This window comes from Meriones unguiculatus, chromosome 12 (assembly GCF_030254825.1).
Source record: "Meriones unguiculatus strain TT.TT164.6M chromosome 12, Bangor_MerUng_6.1, whole genome shotgun sequence".
NCBI classification, from domain to species: Eukaryota; Metazoa; Chordata; class Mammalia; order Rodentia; family Muridae; genus Meriones; species Meriones unguiculatus.
In genome coordinates this window covers 21,621,432-21,634,763 of record NC_083360.1, presented here as the reverse complement: position 1 = coordinate 21,634,763, position 13,332 = coordinate 21,621,432, and the positions used below count along the sequence as shown (strand labels likewise).

At 39.5% G+C, this 13,332-nt stretch overlaps 1 long non-coding RNA gene across 1 annotated transcript; it reads right to left on the bottom strand.

Annotated features, from left to right (window-relative positions):
- Positions 1-802: 802 nt before the first annotated feature.
- LOC132646793 (uncharacterized) lies at positions 803-13,122 on the bottom strand. Its single transcript, XR_009585048.1, has 6 exons — positions 12,798-13,122; positions 11,257-11,397; positions 7,750-7,892; positions 6,511-6,628; positions 6,016-6,052; positions 803-5,478 (listed from the first exon to the last, which is right to left on the bottom strand). It is a non-coding gene; the product is annotated as an uncharacterized LOC132646793 (long non-coding RNA).
- Between the last annotated feature and the right edge of the window lie 210 nt (positions 13,123-13,332).

The following is a 13,332-nucleotide window of genomic DNA, read 5'->3' as shown; positions in this document are numbered from 1 at the left end:
CATCTACTGCAACTCAGTAGGCTTTTGAGCAAATGTCTGTGGAATTGCGCCAAGATGAAGCTGCATCTTTGATGTCAGTTCCTTGCTTTCTAAAATTACACTTGAAGAGCCAGTGGCAGTGCAACTCAATATGAAAAGGACGAAGCTTGGCCACCTCTTGGGTCAGAGGAAAAGGCAAGGATCTTGGTTCTGAATCCCAAAGCAGGAACAAATCAAGAAGACTGTAGAAGGGGCCAGCATGTAGCAGCAAAAGAGGGAAAATAGACTTACTTCTCAGTCCTTCCCCAGGCCCTCACAGAGCCCAGTGAAGGACCTCTGATTCTTAGCACATTAGCCCTTGCCCTCAGCAAGGAATCACTACTGATCAATGCCATGCCACCTACTGCACTATTCTTTTCTTTGTGAAAGTGTGGTTTTTATGACACCCTAGATACAAATAGTACCTGGGGATACCAAGTATGGGCCAGTGGCTAAATGGTAAAAGTGCAACAAGGATGAACTCTTTGTGAGAGCTCATAACCTAAGTGGCAAAGAAAGAGGTACACAAAGAACTAAAGCCATGGATACAAAAATAATGGAGGTCAGTGTGTATGAAAATTTGTCTGTTTATAGTATCATATAAATAATAATGCTGCAAAAACATTACTTTTTTCAGTGTTTATTAAAAAATTATTTATTTTTAATGTTTTACAATTTATTCACCTTATATTATAGCACCCTCCCTAATCTCTCCATGGTACCACCCTCCCTCCCTCTTGACCCCCATCCCCCTGCCCTAGACACTAAAAGGGGTGTCTTCCTCCCCTACCATCTGACCCCAGCCTCTCAAGTCTCATCAGGACTGCCTTGGACCTCTTCCTCTGTGGCCTGGCAAGACTACTCTGCCTTGGGAGAGATGATCAAGGAGCAAGCAACCAAGTTCATGTCAGAGACAGCCCCTGCTCCCCTTACTAGGGAAACCACATGGAGACTGAACTGTCTATGGACGTCTGGGTTTTCTCCATGCATGGTCCTTGGTTGTTGCATCAGTCTCTGCAGGCCTCCCTGGGCACAGATTTATTGGTTTTGTTGGTCTCCCTGTGGAGCTCCTTTTCCCTCCAGGTCCTTTTATCCTGCCTGCCCTCTTCCCACTTCTTCCATAAGACTCCCTGTGGTTTGCCCAAAGTTTGTCTGTGAGTTCAGCAAAAACATTTCTTGCATTAGAAATTTTTATGTATTTTTATAGGAATTCACTTTATAGAAATGTATATGCATATGTGGGTATGTGCATAAAAATGTTCACAAAGTGGCTTAGAGTTGGGCTTGAGTTTCTTTGATTTAAAAAAAATACTCTCTATATGTGTTTTTACAATAAGTTTACTTATTCTGATTTTAAGGATACAATACATTTATACTAGCAACAGTCAACATATTGATGAAGGAACTGTTCTGAATTGGTATGTATATCTAGAAGCCAGAGGAAGCTTGATACTCTATTTTCTAATAGCAAAAATCTGCGTGTGACACACATATGACCAAGTGGGAGCTCTTACTACCCAGAGAACTTTTAACCTTCAATCAGTAACTCAAACTCTCACAGCAGTAGAGATGATTTGACCAAAAGTCTGTGTCATGAAGGCACTGGTATGACAGTAAGTGTCCAGAGATGGTAACGGAAGCCTCCCCTTGACTCTGTCTCTGATAAGGCAGAGGGCAAACACAACTTCCATGATGACTGTTCCTTTCCCCAGGTTTTCCTTCAATTCTCTGAGCCTTCCCATTTTACCTCCTACTAAATTCATTTTATTTTTAAATAAGGCAGAGACTATTTCTGTGGCCTTCAAACATTGAGAGTATTAGGTAACTACTGTGTATAACTAACTCTTTTTGTTAACTTTTTTTTTTTTCAGAACAATTCAATGGCCACATTCCAGAGTGGAGTTGTTTTTCTTAGAGCCTAACTCTAAAAGGACCTAAATAACAGTTATTCTAACTGAATGGACATTTTAATAACAGCTATTATCAAATCAGCCCCTAATAATGTCTTAATTCATCATGGCTTAACAGAAACACCATGACCCATTGGACAGAATATACTGGGTGCGTGGTGTCTCTGAAACATCTTCTTCTTAAGCCAGGATGGTTCTTAGTCATTTTTATGACTCAAGACAGACAAAATGCCATTAAATGTTGTTTTGAAGTATCAAATTATAACTGTGCAAATAAATATGCATTCATTTTCTAAATTTACATAAAAATGGAATTTTATAAAGCCAGGGAAAATGTCTCAAAGGGTTTGTAGAAAATATTTAGAATAAATCAAACCAATCCCTTTTTCTTACTTCATGATCATTTTAACTTTCAGTGTTGACTAATCAAAATCATGAAAATGTCCTGCAATGACATCTACCCAATCGACTCCTCTATGTGTCTAGTTTAAAAGTAAGTAAACTGAGGTTCATGAGTTCTACATATGGCATGTGTCAGGTGCTCTGCCTACATGATTACTTCTTTCTCTGGTTCCAGCTTTGTTTGTTTGCTTAGAGTCATAGTCACTTTCTTGTGAGGAGTTTCATAAATCTGAAATATATGAGTAAGTTTTGTGAGCCATTCAGAACACTGATCTCCCACCGTGGAAGAGCTTCCAAGTATGCTTGTCCCCCACAAGGCTGGAAGATGAAGATTACAGACAATATCAAAGATCACCACAAGTGAAAGAACTGTGTCCTAACTCAGAAGTGTGAGAGAATGGTCAAGTACAAGTGTCTCCTAATGGAGAGGCCTTCCAGGCATTAGAAGATACTGAATAGGTGCCCTGAAATTTGCCTAACTAAAAAACTTTTTGATTAATTTTGTTGACAATTTTAGACATGTTGATAGTATATTAGGATTATTCTCTCTCCCAACATCCTTTTTTATCTCCCTCCCCTTCCTGTGAGCCTACTTCAGTCCTTAACAGCTCCTTTCCCAAATCCTTTAGTCCTTGTTGCTGTTTTGTGACCCGTTTAATTAACCAGTGTCAGCTGAGCATTGGATTGAGCTATCTATTGTGTATGATGGGGCAACCAGTGGGTACACAACTGAAGACAATGATCCCTCCCTCCCTAAATCTGTCAGTAGCAATTGTTCAGCAGTGAACAGTGAACAAAAAGAGTTCAGTAGAAACCCCTGAGCTTCTTCCTTACTTCTGATAGGCACATCTTTGTGTTCTTTAACCTTTGTCTTTTTCTTCAGATCATGGTATACTGCAATTCTCCATTACCTAAATGACTGCCTTGTCCCCACAGTTCAACAACGGTATCTGTCTATCCTCCTCCTGCTGCTGCCGCCACTGCTACTGCTACTGCTATCCCGGCTGCTACAACTTCTTTTACTGCCCAAGGCCTAAATACTGATTTTAAGACTAAAATTGCCAGTGTCATAAGGACCCAGAACCATATCACACGGCCTTGACAGCCTCACCCTTTGACAACACTGTTGCAAATTCCATACCATTGATCCTGTAACATTTTCTGAGTCTGCATATGTTAATTGCCCCAGTCATACCCATGACAATACTACAGCTACCAACTAGGATCTGTCAACTGGATAACTGCCTCTCACATTCTTTAAATAAGCATCTAAATAGTACTGTCACATATTGAAAACATATTGTGTAGTTTTTACCCTTGCTTTCTTATTTCTTAGATGAATTACTTTGTCCTGTGTTCCAGGATGTTTTTCGTTTTTCTATCTATAAGAGTTACCACAAGCACAAAAAAAAAAAAAAAAGTGTTTGAATTTATGCCTGGCCTATTATAAAGTGTCAAGTAAGTGTTAGACATTTGGTGTTCTGCTATTATGGCATGCATTATTTTAACAGGTGGTAAGCTTAGAATAGATTTTGTTCATTGTGGCTTGTTGTTGAATAGATACTAAAGATATAGTGTGATAATGTCAACATTGAATGGGAGACCATGAATTGATAACGACTATGAAGTGCTTATTTCGCCTACAGGTATCTATGCAACCCTACAGGACGTTTGTGAAGGTTGAAGGTCAAATGAAAATGAAATTAGGTAACCATAGGCCCATATGCATCAGACTAACCTGTGTCCTTGATAGAGATATCAAAGTATCTGGAATAATGACAGATATATAAAAGGACAGGTTACAGCACTGAGAAAAACTGATCATCATGTTCCTTATGAAAGGCTTAGTAGGTCACATTTGCCCACTTGATAGATGTCTGGAATTGTTGGCTGAGATTTTAATGAAAAACCAGTCCTTCCTAAGCCTACAATTCCATGATGGGTTACAAAAGAATCACACTTAGCAATCACTTCCTGTTCCTTTTACAAATAATATATGTCAAACTGACACACTGCAGAACAACAGGAAGCTGAATGAAGGGCACAGATTTGAACATGCAGCAGTCACACACACACACACACACACACACACTACTTGGCTCTTCTGTTTCTTGAAACATGGAGTGTTCATTTATATTTAATTACATTAATGAGAAACTTTACAGAAAGAAAAATGAGGAAAATAATATGGGTAAAGAAAAAGAAAGCATGTAAGTATTTTCTTTAATGAGCAAGACAGCAAAGCCAGATGAATTCAGATCATATTTTTGGCTATAAACCTATTCCTTACTTACTAAAGATTCTGGTCACTCTTCTCTAGTTTCCATGAGGTCAGGGAACATATTTCAGTGGAATGTATTATTGTTCAATTCAGTAAGCCTGCTTTGAACACTTACTGGACAGAAAGCATGTGGCTGGGAGTGTTGGTACCTATGAAACTCAAAAAATACATTCCTTCCCCCCCCACCTACTCTTGCTAACATAATCAACATGTGTCTCTTGTAGTATATAGTGCTTAATCTATAGTACTTACTCTACAAATATGTGCTTGGAAAATATATAGATGTGTCTATTAGAACACGATAAAGGCATACCACGTTACCAGAAGACAGCTAGACCTCTTTCTTTACAAACAGTTCATACCAGAGGAACGCTGGCTAGGCTTTCAAAGACCATTAGTATGAAACTGTGTGTTTCCTCTGGGCATGTGTCCAACATTTTGACATTGCAATGCAATGTTCCTATCCACAAAGTTCATGCTTCTGAAGCATACATTTCCCTTACAGAAAAGATAGCAATGTTTTATGTCAGTTCGTGATTTTGTGCTGGGCTGCATTCATAGCTGTTCTGGGGCAACAACAGACCCAGGCAGTTCTCACTTGTTTTATCAGCACCTCGATTCACCTCAGTTCAGTTCTGGATCCTTCCCTTTGTGTGTCCTATTAGCACATCTACTGAAATATTTGCCAGCTCGTTTTGACTTTGCCAAAATACTTCTTGCCTGACCTTGTGGACAAGGTCTGCTTTTCAGAAAGGGGTGTCCAACACAAAGTAGGTTTCAGTCTCAGTCAGCTCTGCCTTCCCCTTCCCCTTACAGGTACAAATCGGGTGTTGCCGTAGTCAGAGCTTTGTGCCTTTGGGATGATTCCTGTGAAGAAAATTAGGACACTGGAAGAAAGTTACGAAAATATCTGATCATCCAACTGAGAAGAAATGAATGTCTGAGCTAAGTTAGTAATGGGGAGGCAGAAGGAGAAAGAAATGAGAAGGACATTAAAGAAAGCAAATGGCCTGGAAAAGCAACTGTGTGCGATTCAAATTCAACTGGCTGGAGTAGCCTGGTGATCCGTAAAGTACTGTTCTGTATCAGAGAAAATGGCCTTTATGGATCAGAGCCACCACAGAAGATGCCAGGGGGAGGGTGACATGGAACCCGAGTCCTCAATAACAAAGGCCAGGACAGGACAGGACTCCAGTGGGGAGATGTGAACAGGAAGCATGTGATAGAAAATTCATAAACTGTGAGTTCTGTGGACTCCCTCATGCAAGACTGGTAAGGTAAGGAAGAAAAGCGAGCACCTGCTGCTCTTGTCTGCACAGCTCTCATTCTCTTCTGAAAGCATCTCTCTTTGCTCTAAGTAATCAAAAAATTGTGAACCGGTAATAGTGGGATGTTACCACTTACCCCTCACATGAGGGTGGCCCCAGTGGTTGGGTCAAATCTGGAAAAATCAAGGGAAAAAAGTCCAATCAGAATTTTTAAAATACTTTGCTGATCTACTCTGCAGCATGATGATTAAGTCTTTTGTGTTGAACTAGAGTGAACGTACTAGATCCCTTCCCCCTTTTCCCCTCTTCTGCCCCCACTCCCACACACTGAAGGTTTCCCAGGGTTCTTACAGCTGTGTGTAATAGAAATCAGTGCCAACTAGCTTAAGAGCTTAAGACAGAAAAAGTTTAACCTGGTTCCCAGGGTAGTCTTCCTCCCACTATACCCCACCACCCTTGTAGAGATTTCAGTGGAGTTGTGAAATGTGAATAGTAACTCCCCTCCAAGAAAAGACATCTGTTCTGTTCATTACACAGCTGTCCTGTCACCATTTCTCCATTTTTTCTTTGCCACCACTTTGTACGCTTTTTTTTTAGAGGATCCAAGATGATGTTACTTTGGCTTACATACATATACATATGTTCATTCCACAAGGAGTGCTGCTGACTCTGGCTTGTGCTTGCTTCTTCTTCTCTTCCTATCCTGAGCTTTTTGGAGGGGAAAGTGTAGTTCTTCAGCTGGACAGGACCTAGGAATTGGAAAGCCGAGAAATATCCACATTTTGTTTACCAAGGACACTGCTGTGTTAGATTCCAGGGTTGACAGGATGAACCACCATCCATACGTAGGTGCAGAACTGTAACATGAATCAGAACCTAGCTCATGGAACTGAGGGGCTGACGAGCTTCTTCTAAGATAAGATCTAAGTTTAGGGTACCTCATGTTCATCTCCAAACACCTTCTGCCTGGGAGTCACAGGACAATAAAACACCATTGCCAATGGAGTAAGGTATTTTTCTATGACTAGCGAAAAGTATATTCGGTAGCTGGCTGATGAGATTGAGATAGAATTTTTATGTGTGTGTGGGGGGTGAGATGGATATGGTGGCATGCATCTAAAATCCCAGCAGTTGAGAGGTTAAGGCAAGGGCATCAGGAAGGCTTTCATGTCCAGTCTAGTCTACATGAGAGGTTACACAAGACAATACAGAAGGCAGAAATGTTCATTTTTTTAAAAAAGCTATTCAATCACATTAGCTGCACGTATTAATGCTTCTATTGTAGAATTTCCACCTATGCTTGTACCATGCTCCTATGATACCTTCTCTCCTTACTGCTGTTTCTTACCCACTCCTCTATATTCTTTCCCCACAAGACCCTTCCTCCCTCCCAAGCTAGGAAAAAAAAAAATTTAAGTAACATTAAACTTTTGCCTCTACATTTACTAGAGAACTTGTGTTATAGACATATGTTAGGGGAAATCATCAAATCATAGGAAAACATTCTGAATGAACTCAGAGACTAGTTCAATAAACACAATTGCAGAGGAAAATCTGGGCTTGTCATAAAAATAACTGCTCATATTTTCTAAGCCCTTTCCATTTGTGAAGATTTTACACTCAGGCTCTTGTCTGAGTTAATGAGAGCAGGCACTGTAATTTTCATCCCCTTTTGACAACTGCTGAAATTAAGGTACAGAGCAGTAAAGCAAATTTTCAAAGGTCAGCTGGCTAATAAATGGAGAAGGTCAGATACAAAGAGATAGCATCCTGTCTGTCTGTCCAGGAAAGAGCAAGAAGAAAGCTAGAATCGGAGGTCAGAGGCTATAAGACATTGACCCTGAGACATTCAGTTATCAAATTATCTTACCATGGCGGCCTCTCTTAGGAAATCTGAATAGATGAGCAGTCTGCTGTACAGAGGTGGATTAGTCACCCTCTTTCTTCTCTTGCAGTTCATAGCATGCAGTTCAATGCCTTCAAGTCACAAAGTCATGATTAACAGGTAGATATCTGAACATTCAGAAGAAAAATCACATAAAATTATCAGGCAATAGTCAAATATTTATTTACCTATATGATCACCAACCATGCCTCATGGCATTGCCACCAACCTGGTTCTCAGAATTGAAAGTTGATGGGAGCTAGAAGTTCACAGCATAGCCCATGCCCCTCCTTCCATCCCTTTGTCCTTGACATCCACTAGTCATGTAATCTTACTCAGGTTTCCTCCCTAATGTGTCTCATAAACTTGGTTTTTTCGCTGTACCATCAGCATGGCTGATCTGCATATCACAGTCATGACTGTAGGGAGTCTGCCTCTAGTCTCAATCCACTCTACCCTCGCCTCCAAGCTGTTTTCCACAGCCAGTGCTTAAAAGATCTTCATGATCTTGGGATCGGGCTGTGCCACAAAATTTAACCTCTTCAAATGTCTGAGGAGTTCATTATCTCTTCTCTCACCCAGAAAGTCTACCACCCGCTTGTTTTCTGCTTTAACTTCCATTTCCAGAAACTTCCAAACCCATGCCTAGCTACTTCAGTTATCTAAAGGCTCCTTGTTTTCTTTATTCCCCCTCTGTGGTAGCTTGCTCTGCTTAGAAAGTTTTCTTCACTTTATTCTCTAGAAAAACACTTACATTGGTATGCTTGACTCTTCTCGGACACTATTCCTGATTCTTACCCATGAGCTAGGCTCCATGTCCCCACCTGCAATTGTGTATTTCTTTGGAGGCAAAGACAGATAAAGGGTGTAGTCATCTACTAAGGTTAAGAACAAATGCTAAGAGTGCCTGGGTTACAGTTTTTGTATTTTGACAGAGGCAAGTTAATTTATTCTCCTATGTCTCATTCTTACATGTGTAAAAAGAGTATGTATTAGTCGTTTCTGGGGCTGTACTGAGATACCACAAACTAGTTAGTATAAAAGAGCAGAAAAACGTGTGCCGTCACAATTCTAGAAGCCAAAGTCTTTTGTTGTTGTTGTTACATTTTATTAACTCTGTGTCCTAGCTATACCCCACTCCCTCATTCCCTCCCAATCCCACTCTTCCTCCTTCATCTCCTCCCTGCCCCTTTCCAAGTCTACTGCTTATCCTGGGAAGACAGAAAGGCCATGCCTCCCCTAAAAGCTGTAGCACAGCCCGTGTTCCTCACTCTTCTAGATTCTCAGTGGCTCTGGGTGCCACTGAGAATCTCTACAGCTGTGTCACTCCATCCTCTGTTGTGGTAATGCTTCCTACTCATCTCTGTCTCTTTTATAAGGACGATTTTCATTGGATATTAGGGTCACTTCAGGAATTAGAATAATTTGCTCATCTCAAGATCTTTAACTTAATTACACTTGCAAAGACTTTTATCCAAGTAAGCACACATTTCCAGGTTCAAAGGAAGAGGAAGCAGCATCTTCTCTGGATAGTTAACCTACACACACTATAGGTCTCAATAGTCTGCTTGATTTTTTTGGTTTTTGTAAATGTTAAGTACAATGATACATGTAAAACTTCCAGGAAATTATCTAGCAGACAATAATATTCCATAAGTGACAGATTATTAGCATTATAGTGCTTAACGACAATATCACAGTTTTATGCACACATGGTACTTAGATCTTATTTTCTTATTTTAGGACTTAGATTTTTTTACATGAAAAATGTTCTACCTACCTGACATGTGTTGCTAACAGCAAGGGTTTAAATAGGTCATATGCTAATTAATCTACTTTCTAACAAGAAAATTCAATTTACTAGAATCTTTATTCTTCATAACACATGAATCTAAGCAATGCTTCCAGCTGAGGTGTTTTCATAAAGAAGATTATCCAAGTCAACAGCATAGAGTGCCTTTCTTCTCTTTGCCAGTACTCAAATAATGAGTGATTTCTTTTGAAATGAAGCTGAAGAGGTCAAGTATATGTGATAATAGACTCAGAAAAGCTGTGAATGCAGCCATCAAATAACTAACTACCCTGCAAGATTACAGATGTGAGGACTGAACCAAGAGTGACAAAGAAAATGACTTGCCCCAGGCCATTCCTTAAGGAAATGGGGAATTCACCCAGAGTCATTCCAGCCTTATTCTTATCAATGATTTGTTTCATCTTCTTGATCTTATTCAATGCAGAAATCAATACTAATAGTGTCATCATCCGTTTGCAAGAAGGGAGAAAGTCAAGAACCCAGTTAATTGACTTAGCCCAATCTTACTCTGATGAGTTTTCAATATTCTATTCCAACAGATCCATGTAACGATATAGATCACAGCCTTATAATTTATATCTCACTTATATTTTCACCAAAGAAAAGCAGTCCATCTTATTTTGACATCCTACTTACCTTGGTCAGTCTTCCTCCCTGTTTACATCCCTTGTGCTCTAATAAAATGAAAATTTCACTAACTCTGTAGTTATTCCTTAATTTCTCTAATCTAAACTTCTTTTCACACTCGTGTTCTTTGTTTCTTGGACACCTTTCCCATTTCTACATCTCCAAATCCTGTCTTCCTTGTAGACTCAGTTCAATTCATGTTATTTGTGCCATAAAGCCTTGCTGGCTCCCTACTGGACTTGACATTTCCTGTCTCTGTAATCCAATTTCACATTTTCTACACCTCTCTTGTGTCATCAACCACTTTCTGGACTGTATTTATTTATAACCAACTTATTTCATCCCCCACCTAGTTTATTAGAATGCCAAGGACATTTGCAAAGGAGAGTTAAACAAATTCTACTTGTTTGAAGGTTTGTTACACACTGGGGACTTCTTTGTGTTAACAGGACTTTCTGAGAAAGTTAAACATTACATATTGGCCAGTCCCCACAAATAATCTACAACTAAATTTTGAGAGTGGAGCCTGTAAAGAAAGTAAGTGACCGTAAACAGAAATGAAGACAAAATTAACTGAGAGAGAAGCTAGTAGGTAAGAGACACAAAGGGTATAAGGTAACAAAGGCACAAATGGATGGGTGGGGCTCATAATGGAAAGGCGAAATAGCGGGTTCAGAATGAGCAGAGGCAGGAGTAGAGATATGAGGATAGTGTCTGGGTGCATCTCAGTAGAGATACCCCCTCACCCCTGCAAATATTCTTGGGGCTTTGCTGCCCCAGATGACCATTCTAACTCCTGTTCCCCTGAAGCTGAGTCCCTATTGATTCCTACTTTCTTTGCTTTCCTGCAAAGTAAATACTCACTCAGAGGACCTGGAGAATACAGCACTGCTTTGGAGAGCAACTTTTCTATAAATTGCTCGTACCTCCTGCTTCCTATTTAACTGTAATCCTCATAATCACCTTTGCAGACAAGTAGGTCCCCAACACTTTTAGAATCAACTAGCTGAGAGGAGGCAGCTGAGATGCAAAAGAAGCTCAGGGACTTGTACCTAGAAATGCAAGTCAGTAAAGAGAGCAGGACATCCAGCTCCTCTGGCACCAGGGTCTGGTGCTTAGCCCAACGTTGGGCTGAGAACTCTCCAATTTGTGTCACATGGGAGATGCAATGATGGTTTCGTCCAGATCACATTCTGTGAATGACAATAAGGTTAGTCAATCAGCATATGGAACAAAAAGCCTTAGATAGAGATGGGAAAAGTGAAGAGAGAGAGAAACAGTGACGTCTTATAGCTAATAGCTTAACACATAAAAACAGTTGCTTCCTGATGTATGAAGAGCTTATGTTCATATAAACCCATTCTAAGTTGAAAATGGAGTAAAAAATAAATGTAAGGGGCTAGTGATATAGATGCGTGAGGAGCAGTTGCCTGGCAAGTGCCAGAAATAGCACCACACAAATAAAAATGCATTAAGTACCCTTAACCTTCCCAGAGCTAAACCTTGTCTTCCTTAATCAGAATACTTAGATTGGTCTGCACAAAAATCTTATAACACAAAGCATATCTTATTAATAAAAAAAAGCATCGTGACTATCTCATGCAAATTATTGAATGCTATGCTAAAAGTAGGGAAGAGAGCAGTTGCTCCACAGTGGTAGCCTCTGTGTGATTCACCATAGTTTCTACTGGATGAATGCAAGCTTTTCACCATCGTAAAACTAAGCTATCAATACATGGGGACCATCTGTATATAGAATTTTGAGAGTAGGGAAGTAAGGCTTTAGGTAGTAACCCCATATAATCCTCATTTTCACAAGAAAAGTCAATGAGCCAGAATTCCCTTTCTCAATGGCACAACCTGACCTCCTTTTGACTATCAGCAGCCAAACTATCAGCAGTCAAACCATCAAAAGTTGGGTACCAACTTTTGGTTTTTTTGTTGTTGTTGTTTGTTATAAATATAACATCACACAAGTATATATTATGAGGAGTGAAATATACATAATATATATATTCAGTATATATTATAAGGAGTGAAACATACCTGCTTAAAATTTGAGCTTAGCTATTCATTGGTCATAAACCCTTAGGCATCTTCCCATAATGAGACTCTAACTGTAAAGAGACAGTAGGTCCCTTTTCTCCTTCATAAGAATTTAGTAAAGCCAATGATAAATTATTATATATAAACCATTTAACAAAATATTGTCACAAAATGATAAATTAATATACAGTATTTATTATAGAGTTGGCATTATTTTTCAACAAAATTCTTATAATGATAACTCATCATTTTAACTTATCAAATACTGTCAGAAACAAAATAAAAAATAAAAACCTAATGGCTAATAAAATGGCAACTTTATATAATTGAGGGTTGCTTATATATATGCTCAGCTTGCTCTACCAAAAAGAAAAAAAAATCATTTGAAACATAACAGGCTCAAAATTAAATGTTTTTAAATAAAACATAAAGCAAAAACAGCTGCTGCTGGAACTTGGTCCCTGGGCATATTTGATTTTTGAAAATGACAAAGAGGCCAAATTGTCCTTCAATTCCCAGGCTGCATAAGCATGGGGGAAATGATTACCTCACTGACAGCCTTCTTGAAGGACGGATGCAGATGCTTAGAAACAAAGGATATTGTATGCTGGACACACAACTTTCTGAAACCCTCACCAACAGGGAATTCTGCAGCCACATCACGAACAATATTGCTGAATTTCCTTTTCTTTTCTAAATAACAAAACATACAAAAGCCAAAATGCTTTAGGCTGCTAAAAGACAACACTCCTTGCCACAGGCAGAAAAATCAACTAGCGTCTGAGACCTCAGTCTAGGGCATCGCCACTCCCTATTATAGCCTCTGTAATGCATCAGAAACCAACACCACTTTCCTTTGCAGAGCAGTGTCTCACGGGGAGATCTAGAAATCAAGCCCAGGATCTCTTGTCTAGAGGAAATTTTAAGACATGAGTCAAATATAGTGTTTTAAAATGTAATTTAATGGTAGTAAAATAGAGCAGAAGAGGACACAGAGAACGGAGCCAAGAAGGGCCAATCAAATCAACCAGCACAAAGAGCACTACCGTGACACAATGGCCATCCTTCACATACATGTTATT